This window comes from Ursus maritimus, unplaced genomic scaffold (assembly GCF_017311325.1).
Source record: "Ursus maritimus isolate PB19 unplaced genomic scaffold, ASM1731132v1 scaffold_20, whole genome shotgun sequence".
Taxonomy (NCBI): Eukaryota; Metazoa; Chordata; class Mammalia; order Carnivora; family Ursidae; genus Ursus; species Ursus maritimus.
This window is the reverse complement of record NW_024424453.1, coordinates 24,254,810-24,274,121: the sequence shown is the minus strand read 5'-3', so window position 1 is coordinate 24,274,121 and position 19,312 is coordinate 24,254,810. Positions and strand designations below refer to the sequence as shown.

The window sequence follows — 19,312 nt, the reverse complement described above, 5'->3', positions numbered from 1 at the left end:
TGATAAATGAATTCAGTAGTCACAGGATACAAAATCACTATAGAGAAATCTGTTGTATTTCTATACACTAATAATGAAGCAGCAGAAAGAGAAATTAAGAAAATAATCCCAGGGCACCTGGGTGACTCTGTAGGTTAAGGATCCAACTCTTGATTTCACCTCAAGTCATGATCTCAGGGTGCATCCAGCTCTGCTTGTCTGGGAGTCCACTTGGGATTCTCTCTCCCTCTCCTTCTGCCCCACCATGTGCTCTCTCTCACTCGCACGCATGCTCTCTTTCTCTCTCAAATAAATAAATCTTTATGAAGAAACAATCCCATTTACAATTGCACCAAAAATAATAAAATATCTAAACTTAACCAGGAGGTAAAAGACCTGTACTCTGAAAACTGTAAAAACACTGATGAAAGAAATTTAAAAAACAGAGAAATGGAAAGACATTCCACGCTCATGCATTAGAAGAACAAATATTGTTAAAATGTCTATGCTACCTAAAGCAATCTACACATTTAACACAATCCCTATCAAAACACCAACAGCATTTTTCACAGAGCTGGAACAATCTTGAAATTTGTAAGGAACCACAAAAGAACTTAAATAGCCAAAGCGATCTTGAAAAAGAATAAAACTGGAGGTATCACAATTCTATATTTCAAATTATATTATGAAACTGTAGTAAACAAAACAGTATGGTACTGGCACAAAAACAGACACATAGATCAACAGAACAGAATAGAAAACCCAGAAACAGCGGTACCTAGCTGACTCAGTTGGGAGAGCATGTGACTCTTGATCTCGGGGTCGTGAGTTCAAGCCTGATTTAGGGTGTAGAGATTACTTTAAAAAAAACAAAAAAAAAAATAAGAAGAAAACCCAGAAATAAGCCCACAATTATATGGTCGCTTAATCTTCAAGAAAGGATACAAGAATATGCAAAGGGAAAGACAGTCTCTTCAATAAATGGTGTTGGGAAAACTGGGCAGCTACGTGTAAAAGAATGAAACTGGACTTTCTTACACCATACACAAAAATAAACTCAAAATGTTTAAAGACCAAAATGTAGACCTGAAACCATAAGAATCCTAGAAGAGAGCACAGGCAGTAATTTCTCTGACATTGATGGTAGCAATATCTTTCTAGATAGGTCTCCTGAGGCAAGGGAAATAAAAGCAAATATAAACTATTGGGACTACATCAAAATAAAAAGCTTCTGCACAGCAAAGGAAACAACCAACCAAACTAAAAGGCAACTTACAGAATTGGAGAAGATATTTGCAAATGACCTATCTGATAAAGGGTTAGTATCCAAAACATATGAAGAACTTATACAACCGTATACCAAAAAGTAATCCAATTAAAAATGGGCAGAGGACATAGCAGACATTTCTCGAACAATGACATACAGATGGCCAATAGGCACATGAAAACATGCTCAATATCACTCATCATCAGGAAAATGCAAACCAAAACCACAATGAAATATTATCTCATACCTCTCAGAATGGCTAAAATCAAAACCTCAAACAAGTACTGGCAAGGATGTACTGGGCGCTACTGGTGGGAATGCAAACTGGTACAGCCAATGTGTGAGACGGTATGGAGGTTCCACAAAAAATTAAAAATAGAACTACCCTATGATCCAGTAATCATGCTACTGGGTATTTACCAAAAAATATGAAAACACTAATTCAAAGGAATACATGCACCGTTATGTTTATCGCATATTACATATCCATAGCATATTACATATCCAATAGCATATTACAATACCCAAACTACAGAAGCAGCCCAAGTGTTCACTGACAGATGAATGGAAAAAAAAGATGCAATATATATATCCAATTAAATATTATCCGGCTATAAAACAACATGGGTATAGTGGTATAATGGGTACCCATGGGTAGTGGGTATAATGCTAAGTGAAATAAGTCACTCAGAAATACAAATACCATATGATTTCACTCATGTAGAATTTAAGAAACAAAATAGAGCAAAGGAAAAAGAGACAAACCAAAAAAAACAGACTCTTAACTACAGAGAACAAACAGATGGTTCACAGATGGGAGGTGGGGGGGCCAGGTGAAATAGGTGAAGGGGATTAAAAGTTCACTTATCTTAATAAGCACTGAGTAATATGTAGAACTGCTAAATCACTGTATTGTACACCTGAAACTAAGATAACACTGTATGTTAACTACCCTGGAATTAAAACAAAACAAAACCCACAATGTGAAACCACAATACACCGATTTAAATGGCTAAGACTATACTGTTTACGAGAACATGAAGGAACTGGAACTCACATACACTGCTTGATGGTCATGTGAAATAGGACAACCACTTTGAAAAACACTTTGGCAGTTTTTAAAAGGTTAACGATACACCTAAGACCCAGCCATTCCATTCGTAGGTATTTACCCAAGAGAAATGAAAGCATATGACCACACATAAACTTGTACATAAAAGTTCTTAAAAGATTTATTTGAATAGCCAAGAACTAGAAACAACTCAATATCCATCAAAGGTGAATGGATACACAAACTAGTATATGCATACAATGGAATACGTCTCAGCAATAAACAGGAATAAAACTTCAAAAAAAAAAAAAAGAGTAAACTATTGATATAGGCAAAAACACATATGAATCAGAAAACACTTACGCTGAGTAAAAGAAGCCAAAGATTTACATACTGTATGACTCCATTTATATAGAATTCTAGAAAACAAAAACTAACCTAATCTAAGTAGATCAGTGGTGGCTAGGGGAATGAGAGGCTGGAAAGATGGACCACAAAGGGGAACAAGGGAATTTTTGGGGTGATGGGTATATGCACAATCTTGATTATGTGATGGTTTCACAGGTGTATATGTATGTCAAAACTTATCAAATAGTACACTTTAAATATGTGCAGCTTATTGTATATCACGTATATCTCAATAAAGCTGTTTAAAAAATAAAGCTTTCCTGAAATGAAAAAATATATACATTTGAAATTATATATGGAAAGAGCATGTCACATACTTGAGAACACTGACCCATCCTAATAAAATAACTAGACTTCAAAGAAAAAATTCTTTGGTCATCTAGAAAAAAAGAACAATGACTTAAAAGGGGAAGAAAAATTAGATTATCATCTGGCTTTGATACCAATGTTTTATACGAGAAGAAAAAGAGTAATATATTTAAGAAACTCAAGGAAAAGAAATGTGAACCAAAGATTTTATATCAGCAAAACTGACTTTCAAGTACAAGAACACAAACTTTTATCCACGTACAAGAACTCAGGGAATATTCCTTCCTGAGGAACCTAATAAAGGAGCGTCAGGTAATCAAAATGATGTCTTTAACATCAACACAGGGGCACCTGGGCAGTTCAGTCCATTAAGCATCTGCCTCCGGCTCAGGTCATGATCCCGGGGTCCTGGGATCCAGAGCCATCTCAGGTGCCCTGCTCAGCGGGAGAGTTTGCTTTTCCTTCTCCCTCTGCCCCTCCCCCTGTTCTTGCTCGCATGCGTGTGCACGCGCTCTCTCTCTCAAATAATAAATAAAATCTTTAGAAAAAACATCAACATAAACACTAGTGGAGAGCATTAAATATACTTGTAGAACTAAGAATAAATGAAGGCTAAAAGAAGAAAAGCAGAATATGTAATAACTGCAGGCTCTGACAATGCAGATATAGTACCACTATTTTTAAAAAGAGGGAAGAATGGGAAGAACGTAAACAAAAAACACAGAGTTTAATGTTTTCAGTGATCATATTAGTGATGATATCAATAATATAACTCTGATACTGTCGTGTATGTAATATGAGATAAAGGAGTAATCATTAATTCTCGAGATTATCATCTCCTATGTTCTCAAGAACCAGTAACCTCAGTATGGAAAAATGGGATTATAGGGGCACCTGGGTGGCTCAGTCAGTTAAACATCTGCCTTCGACTGAGGTCATGATCCCATGGTCCTGGGATCGAGCCCCGCAATGGACTCCTTGCTCAGTGGGGAGCCTGCTCCTACTTCCCCCGTTCCCCCTGCTTGTGCTCTCTCTGCCAAACAATAAAAAAATCTTTAAAAAAAAAAAAGAAAGAAAAAGAAAAATGGGGTTATAAATATAATGGAGAAATTAAATAAAAGCTCTATAGTCTCAATTTGTACTGGAAGTATTTATATGAACTCATGAGATACTTAATCTTTAATGTGTGTGTGTCTCTATTTAAATAGACAAATGCAGGTATTCTAGCTCTGTCTACTGAAAAGCCTCAAACAATGACTATGGATCCCTAGCATACAGATTATGACCTTGAAATGCAGTTTCCCTCTGAAAAAAACCAGAGTTTCTTGAAGAAATGGATGATTTGACATTTGGGACAGAACATTCAAACTATCCAATAACAAGCAATCAGACTAGTAAGGGTCAAATCAAAAGAACAGGCTTAAATAGGCTCCCCCCAGAGCAAAGACGAGACAACATGAGCTTCAATAATGATAATGATTACAATAAACTAAAACCCAGCAAATACATTTAAGTTCATGACCTTATACTGACATTAGAGTTTTTAAAAAGAACAGTCTTCAGGAGATAAGGAACCAATTTATTATCTTGAAAATCGGTAAATAAATGGAAAGAATCAAGCATTTATGCTGCCTTTCCTAAAGGAATTGGACAGCTGTGTATCCAAATGATTGATAAGGGACTAGTATGCCAACTAATAAGAAAAAAAAAACAGGACAGAATTAAAATACCAGTATTTTGCAACCTTAAATGAACAGATACAGGCACAAAGTATCAAAAGTTGCTAAGATCACAAAGAAACATGGGCACCTCCAATGGTCTTGCCAAACACCACTTAGAGAATTGCCAAAGAAACTGAATCTGAGTCTGATCCAGTCCTGGATCCAGCTACCAATGTGCAGGAATTACCCAGGGCAGAACATATTGAACTGTACATGAATTTATCATCAGCAAAATCCAGACCGTTGGATATATAGGTCAAACCCAGATTCTGCATCAGATAAATTATAAGGGAAAGAAAGGAAGAGAGAGAAAACCTACAGATTTTTTTTTTAAGATTTATTTATATTTGAGAGAGAGTCTCAAGCAGACTCCAGGCTGAATATGGAGCTGAATGCAGGGCTCAATCTCATGACCCTAAGATCATGACCTGAGCCGAAACCAAGAGTCAGATGCTCAACTGACTGCGCCACCCAGGCGCCCTGAAAACCCAAAGTTATTTTAAAAGAGTTTTTAAGGGGCACCAGAGTGGCTCAGCTGGTTAAGGGCCTGACTCTTGGTTCCAGCTCAGGTCAGTCATGAGATGGAGCTCTGTATAAGGCCCCACTCTCAGTAGGGCATCTGCTTGAAATTCTCCTTTTCCCTCCCTCTCTGCCCCTCTTCCCACTTGTTCTCTTTCTCTCAAATAAATAAAATCTTTTTAAAAAGTTCTTAAAAATTTTTTCAATCAGCAAGGCTACACTATAGTGTCTAGAAATATACATTTATGAAAAAAACTCAAACACAAGAAAGCAATTACTACAGAAGTCAGAAGAATGGCTACTAACGGGAGTACAGAAGTAATTGTGATTGACACGGAGGGGCTCTGGCATGGTGAGCACAGTTCTACACCCTGATCTGAGTGGTATCATCTTATTTTAATGATTTATTAAGTTACACATTTGGTACATGTGTTCTTTTCTGTTTGACTTCAAAATAAAAATTCATTTTACAATAAAAAGATTTTACTAAATAACAATAAAAACAAAAGTAACAAAAACACTAATCAAAAGAAAGCTGGTATAGCTCTGTAGCCAGGCTGCCTGGATTTGAATTGTGGATTCTGCCAAATAGCCAGGAAAATCCTAATGACTCTGTGCCTTGATCTCATTACCATAAAATGAGGATAGTAAAAGTACGTAGCTCAAAGGGTTGTTATGGAAATTAGAAGTTAATATAAAAAGAAAATAGAACAGTGTCTGGCTCAGAGCAGGACAGAGTTGGTGATTAGAGTTGGTGACCAGCTATGTGAATTAGGGTAGTTACTTAACTTCTCTGGGCTTCAGTTTCCTCACCTGAGTTTAAAATATCTACCTATTAGGATTATCAGGAGATCAAAAGGATATATATGTATCTATTACAGTATTCAACAAATAATAGGTCTTTTCCATGGTCTCTCAACATTCAGAGAGTTACCTGTCACGTTAGACATACCTCAGTCATAGCACATTCCTCTTGCACTTTTCACCTGGTCATTCAAGTTGATCTCAATGAAATGATCACCCAGTGAGTCTCACGTCCGAAACTGGATCTTCATCTAGATTTCAAAAAGATAAAGAAACCAAAATCTTAAAATGTTCAACTTCCTAGTAAGAATGGTTTTGTGTTATTCCCAGAGCAGACATCTATGGTACTGGTAACCACTCAACCAAAGTGGGAACAACTGAAGTAACCGCTGATGGACTCGACACTCATCACCATGTGTCTTCACCCTTCTCTTCTTTCCTCTCCCTGCTTTGTTGAAACATTTAGCTGGCAGTCTAAATCTATCATAACCTATTATCAATTCTGACTTCTGGCTACAAAGATAGAATATTCTCATTTGCAAGGGTACTAAAATGAAGCACTCTCAGACTAATACCACTAAACACAAAAGGCAAAGGCAGGAAGAAAAACTATCTCAATTCCACCTGTGATCAAGCCCTCCTTTATTGAGGTCCACGCTGTGAAATTAGTGCGCTGATAGTAGGCACCAGGCTTTTCCCCCACTATAAGCTGGGGCAGGACACAGATCTGGAACTTTAAGTCACAGGTAGAGACCAAATGTTTTCCAACGCCAAAGAAAATGCTATAGCTTTAATCAGTGCCATAACACACCTGAAGTGAGACTCTGGGAATAGGGGTTGCAGGATACAAGTTGGTTTGTACATGGTATGAAAAGCCAAATGCAGAGAAGCAAAGCATGTTGTATCTTCTGGCACTGTCCAGGTTTCCAAGAGTGCTCTGGTAACTTACTCTTCATAAGTCTGAGGCCCAGTTAACAAGCATCATCCAATAAAATGTAATTATTTTTCAGCACTTTCTTGGGGAAACGCTGGAAATAACAAACCATGGCCTGTAAGGATTCTCAACTGAGACACATCAAAATCTGTAATTAGCTATCTCAAAAGCACGTATTTCACATTACTGCAATAAATGGAACATGCAATGCTTTCAAAGTCTCTCCTGTCAATGAAATACAAAAGCTCTACTCCAAAAACATGCCAGCATGCTGCTCAATTTTCTTAAGAAGTAAGGAAATAGGAGTTAGGATTGGATGTTATCTCCACCCAATCACTTTGCCCCAGGAGAGGATACACAAAGGACCAGAACACGCCACTCCCCCTTTGAGGCAGAAGCCACAGACAAAAAAACCCCAGTCACACTACATCAAAAACTAATGATGTACTATACGGTGGCAAACTAAATGTAATAAAACAAAACAAAAACCCCAGTCAGCCACCTCTTCCTCAAGGCGTGGCGGGGGAGGCAGGAGTCTACTTGGCAATACAAAAACTAAAACACTCATGCAGAGGATTGGAACCAAAGTAGGTAATGCCTGCACAATGCTTAATATTATGATGCTTAGAAAATAAGTGGCAGTAGAAACCCTTTCCGTGTGGTCTCTAAGCGCCAGATCTCAGCCTTCTGACATTTCCACCTCACTGATGTTCCTCACAGAGTCAGTCTAGGCTCCGCAGAAAGTCGTCAGCAGGCCTCCGAATCCGGAACGCGCCGGAGGAACCGTTGGAAGGGCTACTCGCCTTCTCCCTCGCGTATCCACCCCCCTTTTGCTCCGGGTCTTCTCCAGCCAAGCAACCTTCTCAGACACCTTGCCGCTGAAAAGCGAAGAGGGTCAGCTCTGTCGACCTTCGCACACGGAGGAATCGCCCGGAACTTCGCCGCAAGCCAGTCCGCGCCGGGTGTTCTAAGCCTTACACTCACGGCCTCACTGAACCTTCTGAACCCCCACCTACCCAGAATTACCAGCCGCATGCCACTGAAGAAGAAACGCGGGCGCTGAGACTACAGGAGCAGATGGCAAAGGCCGGGGAGCCAGGTCTCGAACCTGGTTGGTCCGGGGCCGCAACCCTTACTCTGGGAGTTTTAACTGGCGCGCTCTCTGGGCGCCCCGACAAGTCGGTCTGACCATTCGCCCGGACCAGGTCAGGCCGGTCCCGGGGATGCTTCCCGAAGGGGAAACCCCAGGGCCACTCACCTTCCTCAGCCGCGGCCTCCCCCCAGCAGCGCGCCCCGCCCGGCCCCGCTCAGCCCCCTCTGGCTCCGCCTCTGCGACCGTTACCGCGCCGTGGGAGGCCGGCCTAGCGAGCTGGAGCGCGGCGAGAAGGCCCGCCTCGGCTCCGCCCCCGAACGCGGAGGCTGTTTTCTCCTGCCGCCGCGGGGGCGGGGCGGAGGGGCCTAGGTCGGCCCCGCGTCGGGTTGGCTCCGCTGCTGGGGGCGGGACTTATAGTAACGCCGACGAGAAGGAGCCGCGTTTGCGGTCTGCGCCTGCGCACTGCCATTGCACCGTCAACAAGCTCTGGCCTAGCAGGTGCTGTTAGCAGCCACCTGGAAACTCATTTACTGGGAAGACCGCAGAGATATCTATTTGAGGCCGTTGGTGGAAATGAGGCCCCGGCAATGTAGCCACCGCACACTGCCCTCCACACAATATACTCAAGCTGTGACTTTGAGCCCTTCTAGTCCTGTAGTCAGCCTGTTCTCTAGGTTCCAGACCTTGCTGAGCACAGCAGCACCTAGCATTTGGAGGACCCCAGTATGTTTGTTGTTGACATTCTACCCTTGCGTTCAGCATTTTCAAATCCCCACGAAGGGTCAGGCCCTACATGAGGCTCCAGAAATGCAGAGGTGGCTGACTGGAGATGCTCAAAGTCTAGTTAGGGAGATGACTATACGTTCTGAAATTAAGATACAGTGTGATAGGCATAATCAGAGAAGTTTGCGCAGGGNNGGGAAAGAGAAGAATTACCTAAATGGGCCACTTTAGTCTTCCTAGACCTGTGGGACTCAACCCTGGCTGCATATTAGAATCACTTGGGGAGCTGTGAAAACTTCGTGCTCAAGCCCCAGACCACTTAAATCAGAATCTCCAGTGTGGGACCCAGGTGTTAATAGTTTGTCAGTAGTGTCTCTCCCCCTTCCCCCTCCCCAGGTGATTCCAACGTGCAGCCAAGCTCACGAACTGCAAACTTAGAGGAATACTTGAATGATTCTAAATGGTAGGAGTTCCCCAGCAATACAGGGAGGAAAGATATTTAGAGAAAACTTCATGTGCAAATTAACTTCAAAGCATATTATTATAATGCCTAGATCACAAGTGCTCAGTAAACCTTATTGTTATTTTTTGTCATTAAACCTGGGCCCCTTTGGTACAGCTCATATCTGTCCTCCCCTAAAACCTAACGCCCAAAGCCTTTACAAATACAATGGAACTTACTGAGGGCTTCCTGACCAAACTGAGTAATATGTTGCATCCCTGGAGAGGCAGAATACGAAGGCCTTAGGAGCTGTGCTAAGGACCTGGGACTTTATCCAGGGTGTGATGGGAAACCATAGACAAGTTTTCAAAAGAAGTAATAAAATGGAAAGGTTTTTGTTTGGGTGTCTTCAAGCCTAATTTTCATGCATCTTGATAATACAGATAAAAACCGTAAAAATAGCTCTACCATGTACAAATATGATCACTGCTTTTTTTTCCCCACAAAAGAAAATCACCTCAATATTTTATTTCTCAGCTTAATAAATTCAGAACCTACAAACAGGGTCCCTGCCCACCACTTTCAAAATCTCATGGGGAGTTAAGTGATCCAAAATTCCTAGCAGAAAATACAACTTCCACACACCTGAAGGGAAGACCTGAAGTCTCATTGGCCCACTCTTGTCGCTGCATCTTATAGCCACATGGTGTCGCTGTTTGACGACCTGTATTTTCCAGGTCAGTGGTTGTGCAGGTCCTGTAAGGGCCAACAACGATCTCCAACAGAGGGCATGATGTGTCTCACAAGAAGTCTCAGGGTCACAGCTTTTCAGATACAATACTTCCAGGCCCATATTAGGCCTTCTTCCCAGGCAGCTGGGGTTACTGTGAGTTTGATCTCTGAGTCTGCACCATGCAAATATGTTCTCAACCCTGCCCTCAAACCCTTTCCTTACCTGGTTATTCACATTAGCAATAGTTGATAGACAGATTTTCATTTTCAACCCTCAAAACACAGAGTCCAACTGCTTGCCTTTTCCAAGACGATAGGGTGACTTGCCCACTCTTCTGACTGTAGCTGCACTGAGCCAGGAAGTCAAATATCACACGTCAGCTGGAATCATTTTGGCTGCAGATAATAGAAAAACTGACTCAAACTCTCTTCTTAAGCAATAAGTAAACTTATTATCTCACACAACAGAAAGTCTACAGGCAAAACAGACTTTAAGGTTGGTGAACTCAATGGTTCAACAACTTATCAAGGACCCAATCTTTTAGTCTCTCCGCTCTGCTGTAAACATGGTAGGTTTCAAATTCATACTAAAGTGATTTTCCAGATGTCTACCAGGAGCAATCAGGACCATATACTTTCTTTTCCATCTAAAATCCTTCCTTCTGGTTTTTTTTTTTTTGGTTTTTTTTTTTTTTTTTTTTGGCCAATTAGGTCACACAGGCATATACTCCACCTCCCAATCAGTAACTGCCTAGCAAATGTGAAGAGGACTTAAGCTTGGATTCCAGAAGGGAAAAGGGGTTACCATAATTGGAATTGGCAATGGGGTGGGTGCTCCTTGAGTCACATAAGTTGCAAGGGGGAGGTATGGCTACTTGAGTAAAACTGGAGTCCTGTAAGGGCCAGGAGGACCATGGATGTTAGATGTAGGATTACCGGTATCCTTTACAGTCTTCAAAGCACAAGAAGGTTGATTACCCTCTATTTCCTAACAAGGGAACCTCCTCCTCCTCACTCCTGGATTTTGTGTGTATCAAGTGGAGGGGAGGAAGTTCTACAGTACTGTCCTCCAAAGGTCCCTTCTTATGGACCATCAAGGCCTTTTTGGCACCTCTCTTTGCTAGAGAAGTAAAAAGACCTCACACAAGTTCAGTCTTTGACTCAGCATCCTGCTGCATTGATCCCGAGTTTTCTTTTCTTTTCTAATTTTATTTTTAAGTAATCTCTACACCAAACATGGGGCTTGAACTCACAACCCCGAGATCAAGAGTTACATGCTCTACTGACTGAGCCAGCCAGGCACCCTGATCTTGAGTTTTCTATGGGTCTTCAATGACCCACCGGGATGCTAATGGTTCTAAACACTCTTTTAACATTCATTTACAAAAATGTATTAAGAGACTGTTATGTACCATCAAACTAGATGCTGTGTTTACAGTGGTGAGTAAACCAGGTGAGATTCCTGCCCTCATGGTACTTATGAAAAAAACCCACAAATACGCATTAACTATGATAAGTGCTATGAAGAGAAGGAAGAGAACAGGGGTATGTGGAGGAGGCTCTCTCAGGAAGTGACATTTAAGCTGAGATCCAAAGCCTGTCTTCATTTCAGCTTACTGCTCTCCTCTGTGCTTTGTCTTCCCAGTATAAATTATAGCCTTCATTAGCATTAAAACAGATCTTTTCATATCTAAACTTCTAAACTGATTCTCAAATTTTCTCCTAGGCATAGACTATTAAGTTTCTCCCCATAACAAGGAGTATACCAAATTTGAATGGCATTTGGTGATGAATTCTTGAAGATTCTTCAAGATTTAGAATCCTTAATTAATCCTTAATTACACTAATACATTTGTTTCTGCCTCCCCTATGAGAATGTGAACTCTGGGGACATGGATCGTATCTACTGTTTTCCAGGACCTAGCACTGTCCCTGGCACATAGTAGATGCTCAATACAGTGTGGAGTGGCACTGCTGAATTTGAGTCAGACTTAGGCGCATTCACCTCCAGTAGCCATTTTCCAGTATGAAAGACCACAAGCAAATAGGTCAAACAGATTAATAACATGAGGTACTTGGCTCAGTCGGTTAAGCATCTGCCTTCAGCTCAGGTCATGATCCCAGAGTCCTGGGATCAAGCCCCACATGGAGCTCCCCTGCTCGGTGGGGAGTCTGCTCCTCCCCCCTGCTCATGCTCTCTCTCTCTCTCTCAAATAAATAAATCTTTAAAAAAGATTAATAACAGGGGCGCCTGGGTGGCACAGCGGTTGGGCGTCTGCCTTCAGCTCAGGGCATGATCCCGGCCATCTGGGTTCGAGCCCCACATCAGGCTCTTCTGCTATGAGCCTGCTTCTTCCTCTCCCACTCCCCCTGCTTGTGTTCCCTCTCTCGCTGGCTGTCTCTATCTCTGTCAAATAAATAAAATCTTTAAAAAAAAAAAAAGATTAATAACAAATGCTCAAGAATCAATGCAGATTAACAATAGTTATATTAATTAAACCTGTATAATGTGTCAAGTTCTGGGCTACACACTTCTTTTTAACTTCTTGACTCTTCACAACAACCTTAACATAAGTACTGTTATTACCTTCATTCTACAATGATCAAATTAGAAAATAGACATTTAAAAAAAAATGGGCTCCTGGGTGGCTCAGTTGGTTAAGCATCTGCCTTTGGTTCAGGTCGTGATCTCAGGGTCCTGGGATCGAGCCCCACGTCGGCTCTCTGCTCAGCAGGGAGTCTGCTTCTCCCTTTCTCTCTGTGTTCACTCTCTCTCTCTCCCAAAAATAAATAAAAATTCTGGGGAAAAAAAAAAAAAGACTTGCTAAGTTTACACAGCCAGTATGTGGCAGAGCCAGGATCTGAAACCCGCATTCAGGCTCCAAAGCCTATTTCATTAAGCACTTGACCATACCACTTCTCTTGACGGGCATCTGCTCCACCATAAGATTGGTATATGCATTTATTCCAATTTGCAGTTATTTCATCTGTCTGTGTATTAGTCATCTACTAATGCATAACAAATTATCCCTAAAACTAGAAGCTTAAAACAAACATTTAATATCTTCACATGTCTGTAGATCAGGAATACAGGACTGGCTCAGCTGGATGGTCTGGACAGAATCTTCCATGAGGTTGCAGTCAACCTGTTAGCCACGGTTAGTCATTTCAAAGTTCAACTGGGGCTGACGGATTCACTTCCAAACTCACTCATGTGGTTATTGGCAGGGCTCAGTTTGTTCCTTAGCAAGCAGTCCTATCCACAGGCTACCTGAGTATCCTCCACAACATACAGCCTCCCACAGAGGGAGTGATCCGAGAGAGTGTGTGAGCACCTAAGAAAGAAGAAGTCTTTTTTTATAACCTCATCCAGGAGGTGACATATCATCACTTCCGCTATATGCTATTAATGATATAGACCAACTACGGTAAAAAGTAAGAGAGGACTACACAAGGATGTGAATACCAGGAAGTGGGGATCCTTGGGAACCATTCTGGAGGCAACTTACTACAATCTGTTTGCTCATTTTTTGTGAGTGCCTCCTCCACTAGAATGTAAACTTCATTAGTGGGGAAAACCGTCAGTGCTGCTCATTGTTATAGTCTCCCCTCAGTGCTTGCCACAGAACAGACTGTCAATAAATACTGAATAAATGTAATGATGACGATGATAGGAACTCCGAAGAATGAGCTCCCTAATGAAACATGAGAGACTATGGACTATGAGAAACAAACTGAGGGCCTCAGAGGGGAGGGGGGTGGGGGAATGGGATAGACTGGTGATGGGTAGTAAGGAGGGCACGTATTGCATGGTGCACTGGGTGTTATACGCAACTAATGAATCATCGAGCCTTACATCGGAAACCGGGGATGTACTGTATGGTGACTAACATAATATAATAAAAAATCATTATAAACAAAACAAAAAAAAAAAAAGAAAAAGAAAGAGCTCCCTAGAACAATCCTGTCTTACTCTCGCACAGATTTCCAGTTGCCATTCGTGGTAGCATAAATAAATAAATAATAAACAAATAAATATTTAAGATTTTATTTTTAAGTAATCTGTACACCCAACATGAGGCTCATACTCACAGCCCTGAGATCAAGACTTGAACGCTCCACCGACTGAGCCAGCCAGGCACAGCTCAAATAACTTTTTAAAAGCAAGACCTTATCATGTCCAAGTACATTTATTCATAATTTCTTTTTTCTTTTTCTGCTAAAGAAGCCCATAATTTTTATTTCATTGCCAGTTCTCCAGGAAGTGAAATCTCAAAAGAGATGAAGAAAATTTTTGAGCTGAACCCAAAGCTATGAGGCGGGGTTTAGAGAGGAGGTTACCTAATGGCGAATGCCTACTCAGCACAATCAGGAGCACCAGCAGAGCCAGGAGCAAGTTGGGGGAACTGAGTCCTAGATTCTTGCATCGGATAGGACCCCGGAAGCATGTTAAAGTGGTTCCAGGTCAGTGACTCTCCCTTGCTCCCAGATATAATTATCTCAAAACAAAGTTTTTAAAAAATCACCAATAGACCAGGGCGTCTGGGTGGCAGTCAGTTAAGCAGCTGGTTCTTGATTTTGGCTCAGGTCATGATCTCTGGGTCCTGGGATACAGCCCCAGTGGGGCTCCACGCTCAGCAGAGAGTCTAATTGAGGATTCTCTCCCTTCCTCTCCCTCTGCCACTCCCCCCACTCATACTCTATTTCTCTAAAATAAATAAATCTTTTTTTAAAAAATCACCAAAGACCTACACTAAAAGAAGTTCTAAGTATGTACTTTACAAAGAAGAAAAGTGATCAAAGAAGACAAGTCTGAGATGCAAGGATTGTTGAGAAAAAATTATAAACATGTAGATAAATCTAAGCAAACATTGTACAGTTCAGTATAATGATCATGAAGGCCAATGTGTGGGCTGAGAAAAAGGACAGACTCAAATGAAACTTGATTACAAGGTGGAAGGGAACAGCCATCGGGGTTAGAGTATTCCAAGGTCCTTGCATTGCCTAGAAGGAGGAGTGGGATGTTTAGGCTCTGTTAAGTGTGCGATGTAAAATTTTAAGGGTAGCCACTCTAAGAACAGGAATAGAGTCAATGGCTTTCAAACCAGTAGACAGAAAAAAATGGAATATGAAAACAAAAATTCAGGCTACTTTTAAGAATGAGAGAAAGGAAAACAAAAAGCAGAGCAAAGGTGGGACAAATAGAAAGCAAAAGGTAAAACAGTAGAGACAAGCTAAATACACTAGTAATAATAAACTGACAGTATATAATTCAAAGTGGGATAGTGCAAAACATCTTTCTTCATTATTATTTTTTAAATAAATTTATATCCCCTCCACTCACTTCTTCCCCCCTCCACCCAACCTCTGGTGACCACCAATCTGTTCTCTGTGAGTTTGTTTTTGGTCTTGTTTTTAGATTCCACCTATAAAAGACCTATTTGTCATTCTCTGACTTATTTCAACTTAGCACAGTGTCCTTGAGGTCCATCCATGTTGTCACAAATGGCAGAATTTCCTTCTTTTTTATGGCTGAGTCATAGTGTGTGTGTGTGATAAATACTCAGAAGTGGAATTGCTGAATCATATAGTAGTTCAGTTTTTAATTTTTTTTTAGAGGGGCAGGGAGGGGTAGAGGGAAAGAGAGAATCTTAAACAGGCTCCACACCCAGCGCAGAGCCCAACATGGGGCTCGATCTCACTGCCCTGAGATCATAATCTGAGCTGAAACCGACTGAGCCACCCAAGCACTCCTATTTTTAATATTTTTGAGGAACCTCCACACTGTTTACCATAGTAGCTGCACCAAATTACATTTCTACCAACAGTGCACAAGGGCTCCCTTTTCTCCACATCCTTGCCAACACTTGTTATTTCTTATTGATAACAGCCATTCTAACGGGCATGAGCTATTCGTGTATATAACTAGAGAAAATGGACTCAGAAGGAAACACCAAATTCATGTTCATATCGGCCTTGGGGGAAGAGAAGCAAGTAATGGTGTTGGACTTGCAAATGCAATAGGGTTTTTATATGCAATGTTTTCTTCCACTGAAATTTTTCAATGAGCCAATATTTAATGATGGTCAGTCAGTTCTAGGTAGCAGGAATATGGGTATTAATTTCTACACTTTTTAAATTTCTCTAAATAAACATGATTTATGTTTCATTTTATGATACAAATTTTTTCCAAGTCTTAACCAACTGGAACATGTGTCTGCACTGCCTTCCTTTGGCTCTTCGCTGTAATTAAGGGTGTATCTACAGACCCCACTCTCCACATGACTCAACCTACATTCTCCTGAAACTGTCAAGCTTCTCTTGTTTGAAGTTCTACAAAATCACCTTGTTTCACTGCTTCTCCACTTTCCATGTTTGTGCAGGTAGAGCCACAGCGCCCTTGGGCTGAGGGAAAGATGTCTAAGCAGCAGCAGGCGACTGTGGGTACTGGTACTGGTTCCAACACACAATCCTCTGAGGCCAGAACTCTGGGTCGTGGGCTTCTTTCTAAAGCACTGGTGCCTCTTCCTTTAAACGTATCACCGGTACTCAGGCTAGACCAATACTGGAAGGGCATGTGGAAAATTTTAAGTCTTGTAGGTATCAGACTATGTAACTTTTCCTTTTTATTTTGATCTCCACTCACACTGTTTAAAAAGTAAGTTCGAAAAGTCAGTCAATACATTAACAATTCCCTTTTCAAAAGGAGGCCCAATGAAGGCATGGAGAATGGTGAACGAAAACATTTTTAGTTGCTCTCTTAAACTATGTCACTGATGGCCTGACTGGTTCAGTCAGTAGAGCATGTGACTCTTGACCTCAGGGTTGTAAGATTGAGCCCCACGTTGGGTGAAAGATGACTTAAAAATAAAATCTTAAAAAAGCAGTCAATTGATCAATCAATCACTGATGTCAATGGGCAAATTGATGAGAGGCAGTTTAAGAGGTAAGAACAGCTTCTAGGTACTTCCTGGGAAACAAGGAAATCATCTGAGAATGAGAATGAAGTCAAAAGCGTGGGGCACCTGGCTGGCTCCGCCAGGAGAACATGTAACTCTTGATCTCATGGTTGTGAGTTTGAGCCCCATGTTGGGCATAGAGATTACTTTGAGGAAGAAAAAAAAAGTAAAGTCAAAAGCAGGATCAGCTTGACTGAATACATTTTATACTCAAGTTCATTACCTTTCGCAGTATTTTCTTCAGACTTTCTTTCCACAACAGTTCTGTCTAGTAACGAGTGACTATTGCTACCATCCATCAGTGTCCTGGGTCCCGGGAACGAGCAGGTGGAAAATGTAGCCCAAACTGGTATGTTCCTCCGTCCCAGGTATCCCAGAAATTATGCCCAAAGAGAACAGAGTGACATGGAAGAAGCCAGCCGAGGAATCAGATTACACTGCCTATTCGTGGTGCAGATCTGAGGGCCTCATGCACGTACTCTGCGGCCTGTGGGCAGAGCCGCTTCCCAGGCCTCGATGAAATGGCCCAGATTTTTCTTCAAGCACAATTAACACTTTTGTAGTAACAGGCCCTGCTAACATGAACTTTTTGAATCCCACAGGCCTGGCTCCACATGCTGGCCCTGCAACTTCGGAAGGGCTTTGGGTCTCTCTGCAATAAAAGTACGGGGCTGTTGTGAAAAATACAGGCAACAATTTATAAGAACATAGCAAGCACCCAATAAATTACACCTTATTGGTCTTGTAAAGGATGTCCAGATTCCTAAAGTTTTACAAGGAAATATGATCCTTCATTAAACAGTATCACTAAGCTGCTCCCCAACTGGGGTTTCCTGCTCCTAGCCCAACAACTCAGGATTATTTCTTAGAAGAACTAAGGACTAGGAAAAAATAATTAGGGACAGGTCTTCAGCTAGCCTTGTCCCATTGCTGGAAATTTCAACTCTGGCGCCTTTTACCTTTCCCCCCTATCTCATTCTTTCAACAATTATTTATTGAAAACTCTCTACTCAAGACACTGGTTTAGAAGAAAATACAAATATGAAAAGTCTGTCTTCGAAGAGCTTTCAATACAGCTGGCAAACAAGAAATCAGAGCTCACTAAGCAGAATCCTTGTAACAGAATTTGCTTAAGAATTCAGTCATTATGGGGCGCCTGGGTGGCACAGCGGTTATCGTCTGCCTTCGGCTCAGGGCGTGATCCCGGCGTTATGGGATCGAGCCCCACATCAGGCTCCTCCGCTAGGAGCCTGCTTCTTCCTCTCCCACTCCCCCTGCTTGTGTTCCCTCTCTCGCTGGCTGTCTCTCTCTCTGTCGAATAAATAAATAAAATCTTTAAAAAAAAAAAAGAATTCAGTCATTATTACTCTGCAGACTGATTAACCTAATCGATTGGCCCTCTCTCTCTCAATCCCCTTCTCTCACACACTTGCTCAGCATCCACTCTCCCAACCCCAAAGACGAAACAATCCTTTACATTAACCTCAAGCCGGGGGAAGAAGTTGCACAACGGGGCCTGGATGCCCTCATGCCCCCAAATCTTCTGGGCCCTCAGAGTCCCTCCAGCACCCTTTCAAATGTCTGTATATTGTCACTGGGCACACTCTCCACAGGGACCACTCACTGCCCTCCTCAGATGGCCCACCCAACAACCCTCTTCCTCTCTGCTGGTGACACTGAAAATCGAAACCACCCGAAACTTAACCCAGGCCTGCTCTACATTCATTCTTTAAACAACTATTTATCAGAGCCCACCATGAGCCTGCACCGTGCAGATGTGGGAGCTATTAGAGTGAGAGGCAAGCAGCCATAGCCCCTGCCTTCAAGAACCCCAGTCCACTATTAAGTTGCACATTAAACAAAAATCACACAAATAACTGCACACCCTGACAAGGACTAAGGAGAATTCCAAGCGCTGCAAGTCTTCAGGGCCAGGATAGTTTTCCTTAAAAAATGATATTTGAAGAGCAAGCTCAACAACAAAGTGCAGGATAACTAAGGGAGGAGGCAGGGAGGCGTGCCCAGCAGAGGGAAGAGCATCTGCAGAAACCCCGAGGGGGGGGGTGGGTAGAAAAACTTGCATCATTTAAGAATCCACACGGGGCCTTAAGAAGTTCGGGTCTTTACAGAAGTAACCAGAACCCATAACGAGATTTCAAAGGGCGAATCATAATCACATTTACCTGTCCGGTGGCTTCAGAGCAGCCACGGTCTGATTTTGCCACCAGGTTACCCCAGCGTGCGGCCCCGCGCCTGCTACCAGCGGGTCTCACCAGCCCGGCTGGCGGGGCGGCGGGACGCGGTGCGGGACTTGAGGCTTGGGGTTGAGGGAGGGCGTCTGCAGACCGCGCAGAGCGCTCCGCAGAGGCCG

At 42.1% G+C, this 19,312-nt stretch overlaps 1 protein-coding gene across 10 annotated transcripts in view; it reads right to left on the bottom strand.

Annotated features, from left to right (window-relative positions):
- Positions 1 to 19,261, bottom strand: part of CEP70 (centrosomal protein 70) — a 78,720-nt gene extending 59,459 nt beyond the window's left edge. For 6 of the 10 annotated variants that reach the window (XM_040636766.1, XM_040636767.1, XM_040636760.1 and 3 more), the window contains exons 1-2: positions 8,251 to 8,367; positions 6,207 to 6,309 (exon numbers count right to left, since the gene is read on the bottom strand). The gene's annotated coding sequence lies outside the window, so the exon portion shown is untranslated. Of the gene's footprint in view, positions 1 to 6,206; positions 6,310 to 6,869; positions 6,990 to 8,250; positions 8,368 to 10,205; positions 10,379 to 17,164; positions 17,594 to 19,124 lie in introns of those variants that run through there. The other 4 variants (XM_008708002.2, XM_008708029.2, XM_040636762.1 and 1 more) reach the window with 3 other exon arrangements.
- Between the last annotated feature and the right edge of the window lie 51 nt (positions 19,262 to 19,312).